Source organism: Pongo abelii, chromosome 8 (assembly GCF_028885655.2).
Source record: "Pongo abelii isolate AG06213 chromosome 8, NHGRI_mPonAbe1-v2.0_pri, whole genome shotgun sequence".
In the NCBI taxonomy this organism is placed as follows: domain Eukaryota; kingdom Metazoa; phylum Chordata; class Mammalia; order Primates; family Hominidae; genus Pongo; species Pongo abelii.
The window spans coordinates 99,547,780-99,562,237 of record NC_071993.2 but is presented as its reverse complement, the minus strand read 5'-3'; positions in this window follow the sequence as shown (position 1 = coordinate 99,562,237).

Here is a 14,458-nt window from a genome sequence, read left to right as displayed (position 1 = left end):
ACTGCACTCTAGCCTGGGTGACAGAGTGAGACTCCGTATCAAAAAAAAATTACAACTAAATATGTGATAAAATGTCAAGACACAGGCTCGGTGTAGTGGCTTACATAAGTAATCCCAACAACACTTTGTGAGGCCAAGGCAGCAGAATCCCTTGAGCCCAGGAGTTCAAGACCAGCCTGGGCAACATAGCAAAACCCTGTCTGTACACACACAAAAAAACACAAAAATTAGCTGGGCATGGTGGTGTGCACCTGTAGTCCCAGCTACTCGGGAGACTGAGGTGGGAGGATTGCTTGAGCCCAGATCTCAAGGCTGCAGTGAACCATAAGGGTGCCACTGCACTCCAGCCTGGATGAGAGAGTGAGACCCTGTCTTAAAACAAAACAAAACAAAAAAGTGGGGATATGGGAGGTGCTATGAAGAAAAATAAGACAGGTAAGGGAATAGAGAGGGATGGGGCAATGAGGTGCCATCTTAGATGAGTTGGTCAGAGAAGGCTTCTCTGAGGGAGTGAAGTTTGAGCATAGACCTGACTGAAAGGACAGAGCAAGCCATGTAGATCTCTGAAGTGAGAGAACCACAGGCAAAGGGACCAGCAAGAGGCAATGCCCAGGAAAGGAAAGGAGTGTAGAACCGGGGAAACAGCGTGGACGTGAGTATGACCAGAGTAGAAAGACAGAAGGAGGTGGGTCGGAAGACCTGTCTGGGGGCCGGATTATATGGGATTCTGAGAGCCTTTTAAGAGGGGCCTTATTCTACATGTGTTGGAGCATTACTGGGAAGCGAGTGAAGAGGCTATTGCAAGAATCCCAGGGAAAGATGATGGAAACCGAGACCAGGGTGGCAGAGGTCAAGGCAGGAACAGCAGACTTGGAATGTGGCTGTGATTGCCTAGCACATGACACAGACATTCATTTTAGAACAGAAGGATGTCTTTTCCCACAAAGCTATATGGATAATAAGTTAACAAGTTCTCTCTCTCTCTCTCTCTCTCTCTCTCTTCTTTTGAGACAAGATCTTGCTCTGCCATCCAGGCTGGAGTGCAGTGCTGTGGTCATAGCTCACTGCAGGCTTAAACTCCCGGGCTCAAACTATCCTCCTGCCTTGGCCTTCCAAGTAGCTAGGATTACAGGCATGTGACACCACGCCAGACTAATTTTCTTTGTTTTATTTGTAAAGATGGGGGTCTTGCTATGTTGTCCATGCTGGTCTCGAACTCCTGGCCTCAAGAGATCCTCCCACCTCAGCCTCCCAAAGTGTGAGGATTGCAAGTATGAGCCACTACATCCAGCCACAAGTTCTTTTTTAAATATGTAAATCATTGTTCTAAAATTATTTTGGGAAAGAAAATTAAACTAACTTGCTGGGCATGGTGCCTCACACCTGTAATGCCAGCATTTTAGGAGGCTGAAGTGGGCAGATCACTTGAGGCCAGGAGTTTGAGACCAGCCTGGCCAACATGATAAAACACTGTCTATTAAAAATACAAAAATTAGCCGGGTGTGGTGGCTCACACCTGTAGTCCCAGCTACTCAGGAGGCTGAGGCACGAGAATCACTTGAGCCTGGGAGGCAGAAGTTACAGTGAGTTGAGATCATACCACTGCACTTCAGCCTGGGCAACAGAGCAAGACTCTGTCTCAAAAATAAAATAGCCAGTTTGTGACGTTCTGGTCAATAATAAATAGCTATCATTTTTTAAGCTTTTTAACGTACGACAAGACACTGGGTTTAATAGTCTTGTGTATATTATCTTGTTGAACTCTTACAAGAATCCCATGAAATTCACACTATAGTTAGTCTATGTTTTACAGATGGGGAAAGTGAGGCTGACTTAAAGAGTTAAATACCTTCACAAAGTTCACACAACAGGGTGGGATTCAAACCCATGTTGGTCTAACACCAAAACTCACCATCCTTCTACTTGTCATTTCCCTGTCTCCCCTGCCCCAACTTTTTGTTGTCATCTGGGCATCCCATTTCCACTGTTTCAGTGTAGTAATATTTGAGAATACATACATACCACCAGAAATAGTCAGGATGTGCCTATTGATGACATTACTGAATCTATTTCTTTAAAAGAGGGATTTTTTTATTTTTTTATTTTTATTTTTTTATTTATATATGTTTTTAGACGAAGTCTAGCTGTGTCACCCAGGCTGGAGTGCAGTGGTATGATCTCGGCTCACTGCAACCGCCGCTGCCTGGATTCAAGCAATTCTCATGCCTCAGTCTCCTGAGTAGCTGTGATTACAGGCACATGCCGCCACGCCTGGTTAATTTTTGTATTTTTAGTAAAGTCAGGGTTTCACCAGGTTGCCCAGGCTGGTCTCAAAGTCCTGACCTCAAGTGATCTGCCGGCCTCAGCCTCCCAGTGCTGGGATTACAAGTGTGAGCCACTGTGCCCGCCCTAAAAGAAGGATTTTAACCTAGCATCCATGGATCCCTATGTTGGGGTTGAGAGTGTCCATGGATTGTTTATCAAAATGTGTGTGAATCCTTGAAACTGTGTGCAAAATTTGGGGGATATAGCGTGCATTTTTGTGGAAAGAGAGTACCTAGCTTTCATTATGTTCTCAAAGTAGAACATGAACCCAGCACTTAAAAGGTGATGATTTCCAAACCACCATTTCCTAGCCTGTGCTGTTTGGCTGCTTTTTCATTTCAGATTATTCTAGTTTTCTAGTCACAGAGCATTTTCTCAGAAAGAAGGAAATTTTTTAAATGAGCAAAAAATATTTAAAGGTCTCTTTTTCTCCTCACCATCTTACGAGTTTAAAGGCATTCTCTATTGGTGATAGTGTTGCTGTTCCTTCTTTTCACTTGCTAGAGCTGGAAAGTTAATGCTATTGACTTTGATATTCCTTAAAAGGTGCATCTTCTCCTGGTTTGGCTTTTTTATTCTATACCTAAAAGACAGGGCTGCTTTTGTCATATTCTTTCTTACCTATACAGCCCAATTTCCATTTTGTCGGTGGAATTTTCGCTTATCACTGAAACGGGAAAGGTTCCCTTGTCCCCCAGCTGGGTGTGTGGTGGGGGTGCAGGTCGCTTCTTCAGTGCCCTGCTGCTCAAACCTCTAGGGGAGCATACAGATGGGCAGGCTGTGGGGCTCCGACCCCATGGCAGTGTCTAGGGGTGAATGTTTACAGCTCCTTAAGCCCCAGTGGATGTGTGTTACAGGGTGCGCTTTTAGTTTGCCATCTATGGGCGGCTTGTGTTAGCTTAATTAGACCCTCTACCTTGTTGCAAGGACAGAGGGCTTTCTGTACCCCGGGGTTTTTTGCCTTGGTGTACTGGAAGAATTGGATCATACCTAGGCTTGGAGAATGAGTGCAAAGATGGAGTCTCACCCTGTTGCCAAGGCTGAAGGGCAATGGTGCAATCTCAGCTCACTGCAATCTCCCCCTCCTAGGTTCAAGCGATTATCCTGCCTCAGCCTCCCAAGTAGCTGGGATGCACCACCATGTGCCACTAGGCCTGGCTAATTTTTGTATTTTTAGTAGAGATGGGGTTTCACCATGTTGGCCAGGCTGGTCTCAAACTCCCAACCTCAGGTGATCCTCCCACCTCAGCCTCCCAAAGTGCTGGGGTTATAGGCATGAACCACCGCACCCAGCCTCTTCTTATATATTTAATAACTATTTGTATTTCTCCTTCTGCTTATATATTTGCCTATTTTCTACTGGGTTTTTGTCTTTTTCCTATCTTTTTTTGAGACAGAATCTTTTTCTGTCACCTAGGCTGGAGTACAGTGGCATTATCATAGCTCATTGCAGTCTCAAACTTCTGGGCTCTAGCAATTCTCCTGCCTCAGCCTCCAAAGTAGCTGGGACTACAGGTGCATACCACCACACCAAGCTACTTTTTCAATTTTTTTGTAGAAATGAGGTCTCACAGTGTTGTCTAGGCTAGGGCTGGTCTTGAAATTCCTGGGCTCAAGCAATCCTCATTCCTCAGCCTCCCATAGTGCTGGGATTATAAGCATAAGCCACTATGCCCAGCCTCTTATTTTAGAAGTTCTTTAAGTATCCTAAGTGTCAGTCATTTATTATTTATTGCATTGCAAATATCTTCTTCCAGTGTGATTTTTTTTATTTTGCTTTTGGTATCTTTGGGCATGCAAAAGTTTTATATTTTAAAATAATCATATTTGTCCATTGTTTTCCTTTATGGATGATTTTTTTGAGTTTTAGATATCTTTTTATATCTAAAAAGATTTTTTTGAGTTTTAGATATTTTTTTGAGTTTTAGATATCTTTAATCCACATGGAATTTATTTTTTGTTTGTGGTTATGTGGTAGGAGTCAAAAATGGTTTTTCTGTATTCTGTATGGATAAACAATTAGGTCATCATTTATTGACTGGTTCTTTCTTTTTCCTTACTGATTATAATGTCTCCTCTATCATATATCAGGTTTCTTTTACCTTTTTTTTTTTCTGAGAGACAGAGTCTAGCTCTGTTGCCTGGGCTGTAGTGCAGTGGCGAAATCATGGCTGACTGCAGCCTTAAACTCCTGGGCTCAAACAGCCTCCCACCTCAGCTTCCCAAAGTGCTGGGATTACAGGTGTGGGTCACCACACCCGGCCAGTATCTGGGACTACTGGCATGCACCCCTATGCCCAGCTAATTTAAAATTTTTTTTGTAGAGACAAGGACTCACCATGTTGCCCAGGCTGGTCTAAACTCCTGGCCCCAAATGATTCTTCTACCTCAGCCTCCCAAAGTGCTGTTATTACAGGATAGATATCTTTAGATATATGGCTTTATTTCTGCATTCTCAATTCCATTCCATCTGTCTATTTGTCTCTCTCAAGGTAAAAATAGTATTGTTTAATTACTGTAGCTTTATAACAAGTTTTCATGTCTAATAGGATGAGTACCACTATGTTATTTTTCAATATTGTCTTGATGAATCTTGGATATTTGCTCTTTCATATGAATTTCTGAGCTCCTCAAGATCTATGAAAAACTTTACATGAATTTTTATTTTAATTGCATTAAATTTATAGATTAAATTAGAAAAAAATGACATTATTATCATAATGAGTCTTCCCATTTATGAGTATGGCATATCTCACTTGATTTAGGTCTTCATCTCAGTCCATTTGTGCTTTTATAACAAAATATTTGAGACTAGGTAATTTATTAAAAAACAGAAATGTATTTCCTCACAATTCTGGAGTCTGAGAAGTTTAAGATGAAAGTACGGGAAAGTTCAGTGTCTGGCGGGGGCTGGGTCTCTGCTTCCAAGATGGCACCTTGAATGTTGTGTCTTCACACGGAGGAAAAGGAGAAGAGATGGAAAGGTAAAAAGGTGCCTAAGCTAGTTTCCTCCAGCTCTTTAATAAGCCACTAGTCTATTCACGAGGGCCAAGGCCTCACGATTTAATCACCTCCCAAAAAGACCCCACCTCTTAATACCACCACAATCAGGGTTAAGTTTCAACATGAATTTTGTAGGGGACACACATTCAAACCATAGTATCTTTTGAGAAGGGTTCATAATTTTTGTCATAAGGGTCTTGCACATTTTCTGTAAATTTTATTTGTAGATACTCTCTGTATCCTCATAAAGTTTTCTTGTGAAAAAGTAATGAGATATACCATGTAAAAAGAGCCTGGCATATAGTAGATACTATATAAATATATATTCCATTCCCTTACTTGCTCATATTTTGTCTTACATTATTAAAATCAAATAGGAGGTCTAAAATTTGAATAATACCTTCCATAATGAAAATTTAAAGTATGCATGAGAGGAAAGAAAAAGGTTGTTACCTGGCTGTCTTCTAAATATAAAGTGTATCACAATGAGAGTTGAGACACTGGTTAAAGAGATGATACAAAGTGTGTACCCACGAACAGTGGAACTTCAATCCTTACGCCTAGAAATGACACTGAGTTTCACCACCCTTGCAATTGTTCATATTCATTTATTCATTCCCCATTAATTGGAGTCCTCCTATGGGCAAAGAACATGTACATGTAGCATATATTATTTTATATCTTCAAGAGCAATTTGATCACTGGTTCCACAAAGGAAATTTATATTCCACACAGAAATATATAGTGGCTAGTAAATGGTGTATTTACTAGCCACTATATACACTTAATAAATAACACCTACTATAGAAATTCAAAGAGGTAAGGCAAAGTGTTTTGTTTTTTTTTTTTAATTAACACCTACTAGATGCATGGTGTCAACTCCCACCCCCAGGAATGTAACTTTCATTCTCAGGTTGGAATTTTTGTCAGTTTTATCCACTGCTATATCCCCAGCATATAGAATAGTACTTGACATAAATGTTTATTGAATGAGTCAATGAATCTTTTACCTCTGTAGAATAGAATAGTACTTGACATAAATGTTTATTGAATGAGTCAATGAATCTTTTACCTCTGTAGAATTTCTATGGTAGGTGGACTTTCTTCCCATTTGAGTCTTCCTATTTCCCTAAACTTGTTGAAATCTGTTCATTTTCTGAGGTTCACATGAGGCTTAAAATTGTGAAATAAAGAGAAGGATGCCACCTGAGTTTAGTCACCTTAAGACAAATGATAACACATAGAAAATGACACTCAGGACATTTCAGTCTAGGTCATGTCAAATGGACCTGAAATAAAGCATAATAATATGACCAGGCACCATGCTAAGCACATTACATTCATAATCTCATGTACTCCCTCCAATAACCAAAAAAGAAAGGTATTATTACCCCTGTTTTATAGATGAGGAAATTAGGCTTTAGAGAAGACAGTTTATCCAAGAATCAGTCACCCAAATAGTGAATAGTAGAGCCAGGATTCAAAATCAAGTCATCCAACTCCTAAAAAAATGCTCTGAACCACTTTGTCACATTACCTTATCTGATAGCCAAAGACCCTGAATAAGAAATAGACCAATACAGAGGGGTCTTGAGGTGCAGAACCAACCAAATCACCTAATCCTGGAGTCATCTTGATCCATATATCAGAGATAGCCAAGGCCCAAAGCTCAGATTATCATTCATAGACATCCAACACCGCTGGTATCCAGCTCTCACCAGGAAAGGGACAGACCTTCCCCACTGACCAGCTATTACCTTTTTTGTTGTTGTTGTTGTTGAGGCAGAGTCTCACTCTGTTGCCCCGGCTGGAGTGCAGCAGCATGATCTCTGCTCACTGCAACCTTCACCTCTCCAGTTCAAGCGATTCTCCTGCCTCAGCCTCCCAAGTAGCTGGGATTACAGGTATGTACCACCAAGCCTAATTTTTGTTTTGTTTGTTTGTTTGTTTGTTTTTTAGTAGAGATGAGGTTTTACCATGTTGGCCAGGCTAGTCTCGAACTCCTGACCTCAAGTGATCTGCCCACCTTGGCCTCCCAAAGTGCTAGGATTACAGGCATGAGCCACTGTGCCTGGCCCCGCTATTACTTATTTTCACTATCACCCCTGTGAATAACTTCTATTCATGATATCATAGTAGGTCATTGGAGATCAATAATATTTGAAATCATGCTAGCCAGAAATATTTTAATTTTTAGAAAGTTTTTATTATGGAAAATTTCAAACATATTGAAAAGATGAGGGAAATACCTATCCCTCACTTTATGAATTTAATCCATTCCTTATAATCCATTTCCCTAAGAGAATAAGGAAAACAAATTTAGATAAGTATATTAGTTTGCTAGGGCTGCCATAACAAAGTACTACAGACTGGGTGGCTTAAACAACAGAAATTTATTTTCTCATAGTTTTGGAGGCTGAAAGTCCAAAATCAATGTGTTGGCAGGGTTGGTTTTTTCTGAGGCCTTTCTCCTTAGCTTCTAAGTGGCTGTCTTTTCCCTAGATCTTCACATTGTCTTCCCTCTGTACATAGAGTGTTCAATTTCCTCTTCTTATAAGGACACCACTCATATTGGATGTGGGTCCACCCTGATACCTTATTTAACTTAATTACCTTCTTAAAGACTATCTCCAAATATAGTCACATTCTAAGGTTTGGGGTTAGATCTTTATCATATGAATTTGGGGAGGGACACAATTCAACCTCTAACTCTAAGTAATTAACGACAATTGGAAATAATAATAAACACCACACATACATAAACTGTAACATAATGAAAGTTCATTGTACTCACTCAAAGAGGAAGAAAAGACTTGACGGGGGTCATAAGGGGTGGAGAGAGGAGATAAGAAGTCTTTTTTATTGGAAGGGGCAGTTTCTGCACCACTTTTCTCCACTATTTTTTCAAACTTTGGGGTCATCTTACACTCAAACTGCACTTAAAAATTAAGTTATGGCATAGAAAACCACCTTGAAAGCAAAGAAAAAGCAAAAAGCTAAAGCTAGAAAAGAGCACGTGTAAGAAACAGACCTAAGAGTGGTCAGTGGTCCTGCATCTTCACATCTTTCTTGACATCTGCATGTAAACCAAAATGGTTTGGGTTCATCCTAAAATGGTAGGCAATGCAAATTTGTTGAGTAAATTGGTGAATGTGTCTTTACCTAAAACTATAATGTTGAAATAGCACTTCTTGTGGTGTATTTACTTAGAGTATGATGGGCTGAAAAGTCATTACCAAAAGAAAGTGGGTCATTGCCCAAAAAGAGGTATAACTTTTCAAGAGCTGCTGTGGTAAAAAGTGATTAGTTGAGCAGTCATTATTTAAATCTGTACACTGAGCCCTCATGCTTTAATTCACCCAGCTACAATCATTAGCTCATGGCCAATCTTGTCCCATCTACTCCCTCACCCAGATTTCTCTCCCTCAAATTATTTTGAAGCAAGTCTAGATCATATTTTATCTATAAATCAGAATATTTTTAGAAAAGAAAATTGCTAAGCTTTTAATAGATTACATGCAAACCACAGTGGGCTAAAAGTTCTACAAGTGTTCTCCAATATCATGTTAATCTCCTGGTAAAGAATCTTTTTAATGTTTATGATTTAGATATGGTTTCAAAGCTCAACTCTGTCATTTATTTGCTATACGATTTTGGCAAATAATGTAACTTCTCTGAGCCTGTTTCCTCATTCAAAAAATGAGGGCTGATAAAGGTATTTCATAAAGTTGTACTGAGCAATGAAATTATATATAATGCACTTACCACTGGCCTGACATCATGTATACGTAATAAAGGCAGCTATTTTTTTCTTTCAATGTCTGGTACAGAGTAGATGCTGAATAAAGTGTTGTTTACCACACACTTATTCCATCCTTGTGAGAAGCTTCTGTGACATCTGGTGAATTTTGCTGGTACAGTTACTGATGCTTGACTCTGCTAAGATTGCATGACTCTAAATCTAGAATCTTCTCTCAGGGTGAATTCTCCCTGGGTACAGCTCAACCGAGCAGTTAATTCCCTTTCCTTTATGCCCTCAAGGTAGTTAAAAGTAGGCAGAGCACAAAACCTAGACCTCAAGTTGAAACTTGAAAGAAAGAAAAACAGGTAAAGTAGAAAGAATTCACCGAACTATAGCCTAGCAAATAGAAGGTCTGAAAATAGCTCCTTATATTAAGCATGAGCAAGATTTTCAAAAGCAGTATGGCAGCTATGCAAATGTGCTGCAGCAAAGAAAGGAGAAAAAAGAGTTCGAAGATACAATGATAATAGAATGAGATGAAATGAAAGATGGAGGTTAAGGAAACAAATCAAAGGCCAAAGTAATACTATTCAAGAACTATTGAATAAACAGAATCTACTGGGAAAATAATATACATTTGCTTACAACTGAATTGTTATTATTATTATTATTATTATTATTATTTTGAGACAGAGTCTTGCTCTGTTGCCCTGGCTGGAGTGCAGTGCTACAATCTTGGCTCACTGTAACCTCCACCTCCTGGGTTCAAGCAATTCTTGTGCCTTAGCCCTCCAAGAAGCTGGGATTACAAGCATATACCACCACACTCAGCTAATTTTTGTGTTTTTAGTAGGAATGGGGTTTCACCATGTCTGCCAGGCCAGTCTCGAACTGCTGGCCTCAACTGATCCACCCATCTTGGCCTCTCAAAGTGCTGGGATTACAGGCATGAGCCACAGTGCCCAGCCTAAAATGAAATTATTAATGCAAACAATGGGCTTCTGTTTTGCTTTTTAACAAATGCCAGGAAAAATGCAGAGACATTAAAGTAAATACAGAGAAAACAGAAATGGAAGACAGACAAAAACAAGCCAACAAAAGATAACTGACATATAAGTTGCAAAGGAAAAAATGATATAGCACAAGCAACATTGAGATATATTCTGGTTGTAACTGAACCTTAAATATAAACAGTTCTTCACTAATACAAGCAAGAAAAACAAGCCATTTACAAGGATGTTTTGTTTGTTTGTTTTAGAGATGAGGTCTTGCTATGTTATTCAGGCTGGACTCAACTCCCAGGCTCAAGCTATCCTCCTGGCTCATCCTCCCAAGTAGCTGTGACTGCAGGCATGCATCACCACACCCAGCTTAGGATTTTTTTTTCTTGGTAGAGACAGTCTTGCTATGTTGCCCAGGCTGGTCTTGAACCCCTGGCCTCAAGCAATCCTCCCACCTAGCCTCCCAAAGTGCTGGGACTGCAGGCATGAACCACCATGCCCAGCCTCAGTTGATTTTTTTTTTTTTCTTTTTGTAAGCCACATTGGCTTCAAACCCTCCCTGGTCTCATTCCACGTCAGAAGGAGTGGAACATGCTTATAAAGACAAGTTGTCATTCATGAATAAGAGAAACAAGCAAACATCTCAAATAGGAAAATAGACAAGCTCAAGTCAAATAGCACACATAAACCCTTTGTGGGAAAAAAAAATTCCAATGATGACTCAAACTAACAAGAAGGCAGATAAAAAAGCCATGGTAAGAGACCAAGTTCAACACCTTATGCCAAAAGACAATGGAGAAATAGCTACCAAATTCTGAGAGAAAGAAAGAGTGACTCAAGAATTTTGTATCCAGGTGGGCTACAAAGTAGTAAAGTAACAGAAAGACATTCTCAGGACTCTAAGTATTCAAGGACTACAACTTCTACAAGCTCTTCTTGTGTGTGTATGCTGGAGGTAGGGGAGTGGAGGACAGAAGGGGTAGTACTTGATGAGGAAATTCATACAAACCAGAGAGAAATTGAAGAACTCTAGAATGGAGAAGACATGAAAAGAGGCTGGTATAGAGCACTGAATCCACTTAAATTTAAAACAAAGGCTAACCAACTATGGAATCTACGGTTTCAAGACAGAATGTAAATATTAAAAACCTAACCACATAAAATGAAATGAACCATCTAAAATCAGCAGCAGATAGGGGAGATTGAGAATATTTAGTGTACTAACATCCTCAGCTCTCCTAGGAATGCATCAAAGATGCTCTCTAAAAATGTAACATGAATGTGGAAAAAAAACACATGATTCAAAACTCATATTGCTTATTATAATTTTTCTTAACTTTAGAATGTCTTTAAAGAACTAATGTTTCTTGTGATAAATATTTATTTCAAATGCAGTAATTCCTTCAGTTTCACTTTTGATACAGTATAACTTTGGTTTCTTTTTCTTTTGTCAAATTGAAATAAGATTAAATGTAATATAGTTTTTAAAATAGCATATCTGGAATGACCCCATTTCTGTCCAGTAGTCCTTTCTCTGTATGTGCATAAGATGCCTGAGCAATGTTCTCTATGAGCAAGGATTAATGGGTCAGATTGGGAGTAATTCTGATAATTTTTTACTCTTTTCCCCTACCTTTGCCATCTTCTCTTTCTTCTTTTTCTTCCAGTGAATCTGCATTATCTTTATAAAGCAGCAATTGGTATTTTGAAAAACAAAAATGAGCAGGGAAGAAACATGGTCTATGCACAGATTTTTTTGTCACAACTTACCTGGTTATAAACACAGAGACATGACCCTAACAATTCTTACGCACATAAGGATCTATAAACAGAAAACACCAGTTGTAGAGAAAATGCCAAGCAAGCTAATGGTAATGAAAATGATAATGGACAAGGAAATGAGAGGACAACTTGAAGAAGTGGTGCAAACTTTGGTTTGGGAGTCAAAAGACCTGAGCTCTTGTTCTGGTTTAGACACTTATTCTTGGTATCACTTTGGATAGATCATTGAATCTTTCTGATCACCAGGCCCAATATTGCAATATTTTCTCATTTTTCATGAAGGTCTGGAAAATATATATATATGTGTGTGTGTATATATATATATATATGTGTTTGTGTGTGTGTGTGTATATTCTAGTCTCATTTTTCATGAAAATCTGGAAATATATATGATATTTAAACTCTGGCAGCTAACCCAAAATATTTTAAACATTTATAGCCTAAACAGAGCACTTCTGGAGCCATATATAGCCTGTGGGCTTACCAGTTGGTGATCTACACGGGAGCTACAACTAATGGAAGCTCTTCAGTAGTCTACTGGAGCCAGCTCATACAAGCTTACAAGAGCCAATTGTGTACATTCTTCCCAGCTCTATGTCTAATGACACCACATTGATAGCCTGAAACCAGCCACAATGGTAGTATTTATACCATGGAAATTAGTAAATACTACAAGCCAGTCCCTCACACCCAACCCTCCATCCCTCCCCAGGCCCTTTTCCCATACAGCTGATTATAAAACATTTAACCAGAATGCCACTGTAGCTATCTGTCCCAGCTGATCCTAAAGTCGTGGTACTGTCTATCTGAACTAGAAGAGACCTAAGATATTCTGCCAGAAAAGGAAACTCAGTTGAACTAGTTGGGGCTAAAAGAGGGGATATAATTGAGAAAGGGGTTGAACTTCCAAACCTTAAGAAAGCCAGGGATACGGTCTCCTGATTAATATAGGAGGAAACATAAGACCCAAATGTCACCCACAAATCCCTCTCTCTCCATCACTAGTGTCGGCCTCTCTCTAGGTGTTAAAGCTTCATTCTCTCCTTTGGCTCCTCCCCTGTGGCAAGGATCAAGGCTAGGAGACAGCAAAGAGAAGCCCTTGCTCCCTTGAGAACATGAGTCTGCTCCTGGCACATATGGCCCCTTCTTCCTCTAGGCTGAGGAAGCCCTGCTTTAGGGTGTACAGCAGCTTGGTATGGGTCACAGGCTAAGTTTCAGCCCTCATTGACCCCCATGTGGCCTATGTACCAGGCAGAAGTTGCACAGCCATACGCAATGCTCCTATATGAGCACATTCTCCAAAGTGGTGCCTTTTCAATAAGCTTTAGCTGAGATGTTGATGTAATGGTGTTAAGAGTGTGATGAAAGGCAACAGGAAGCCGGGTGATGGCTCACGCCGGTAATCCCAGCAGTTTGGGAGGCCGAGGCGGGCGAATCTCCTGAGTTCAAGAGTTTGAGACCGGCCTGGGTAACATGGCAAAACCCTGTCTCTACTAAAAATACAAAAAAATTAGCCAGTGTGGTGGCTCACATCTGTGGTCCCAGCTACTCAGGAGCTGAGGGGGGAGGGTCTCTTGAGCCTGGGACATGGAGGTTGCAGTGAGCCAGGATTACACCACTGCACTCCAGCCTGGGTGACAGAGCGAGACCCTGTCTCAAAAAAGAAAAGAAAAGAAAAGAAAAAGAATGGAGGAAGGAAGGAAGGAGGAGAGGGAAGGGGAGGGGAGGGGAGGGGAGGGGAGAGGAGAGGAGAGGAGAGCAACAGGGAAGCCAGAGTCAGTTAGTTCAAAATACAGTTCAAACATCTGTGATTTAAATTGGAAATTTGAGAGAAGGAGACTCCACTCCCCATCTGTCGCCCAGGCTGGAGAGCAGTGGTGCGATCTTGGCTCACTGCAACCTCCACCTCCCAGGCTAGTTTTTGTATATTTAGTAGAGACGAGGTTTCACAATGTTGGCCAGGCTGGTCTCACCTCAGGTGATCCACCCGCCTCAGCCTCCCAAAGTGCTGGGATTACAGGCATGAGCCACTGCGCCTGACCCCATCTCCCTTTTTTAAAAATAAACTTTTTGTTTTAGGATAATTTTAGATTTAAGAAAAATTGCAAAGATAGTTTAGAGGGTTCCCACCCCTAGAAACAGAATGGCTGATGAAATATTTTTGTAACCTTAAAACTTAAAGAAGTATAAACAAATGATTTTACTTTGTATTTAGTCCATTAGTAGAAAAGAAGGTAAAAGTTGGCTTTAAAGTTTACAGTCTTGTGCTAAGTTTGTTCAAATCTGTTTTGAAATATTCACCAAATTGATAATTCCCCGCACTTACTTTCCTATAGTATCTTGTATTGAAAATAAAACCAAAGGAAGAAAAAGGCTGTTAATAATCATGACAATGGCCCAGCACGGTGGCTCGTGCCTGTAATACCAGCACTCTGGGAGGCCGAGGTGGGTGGATTGCTTGAGCTCAAGAGTTCAAGACCAGCCTGGGCAACATGGCAAGACCCCGTCACTACCAAAGTACAAAATAATAGCCAGGCCTGGTGGTGTGCGCTTGTGGTCCCAGCTACTTGGGAAGCTGAAGCAGGAGGATTGGCTGAGCCCAGGG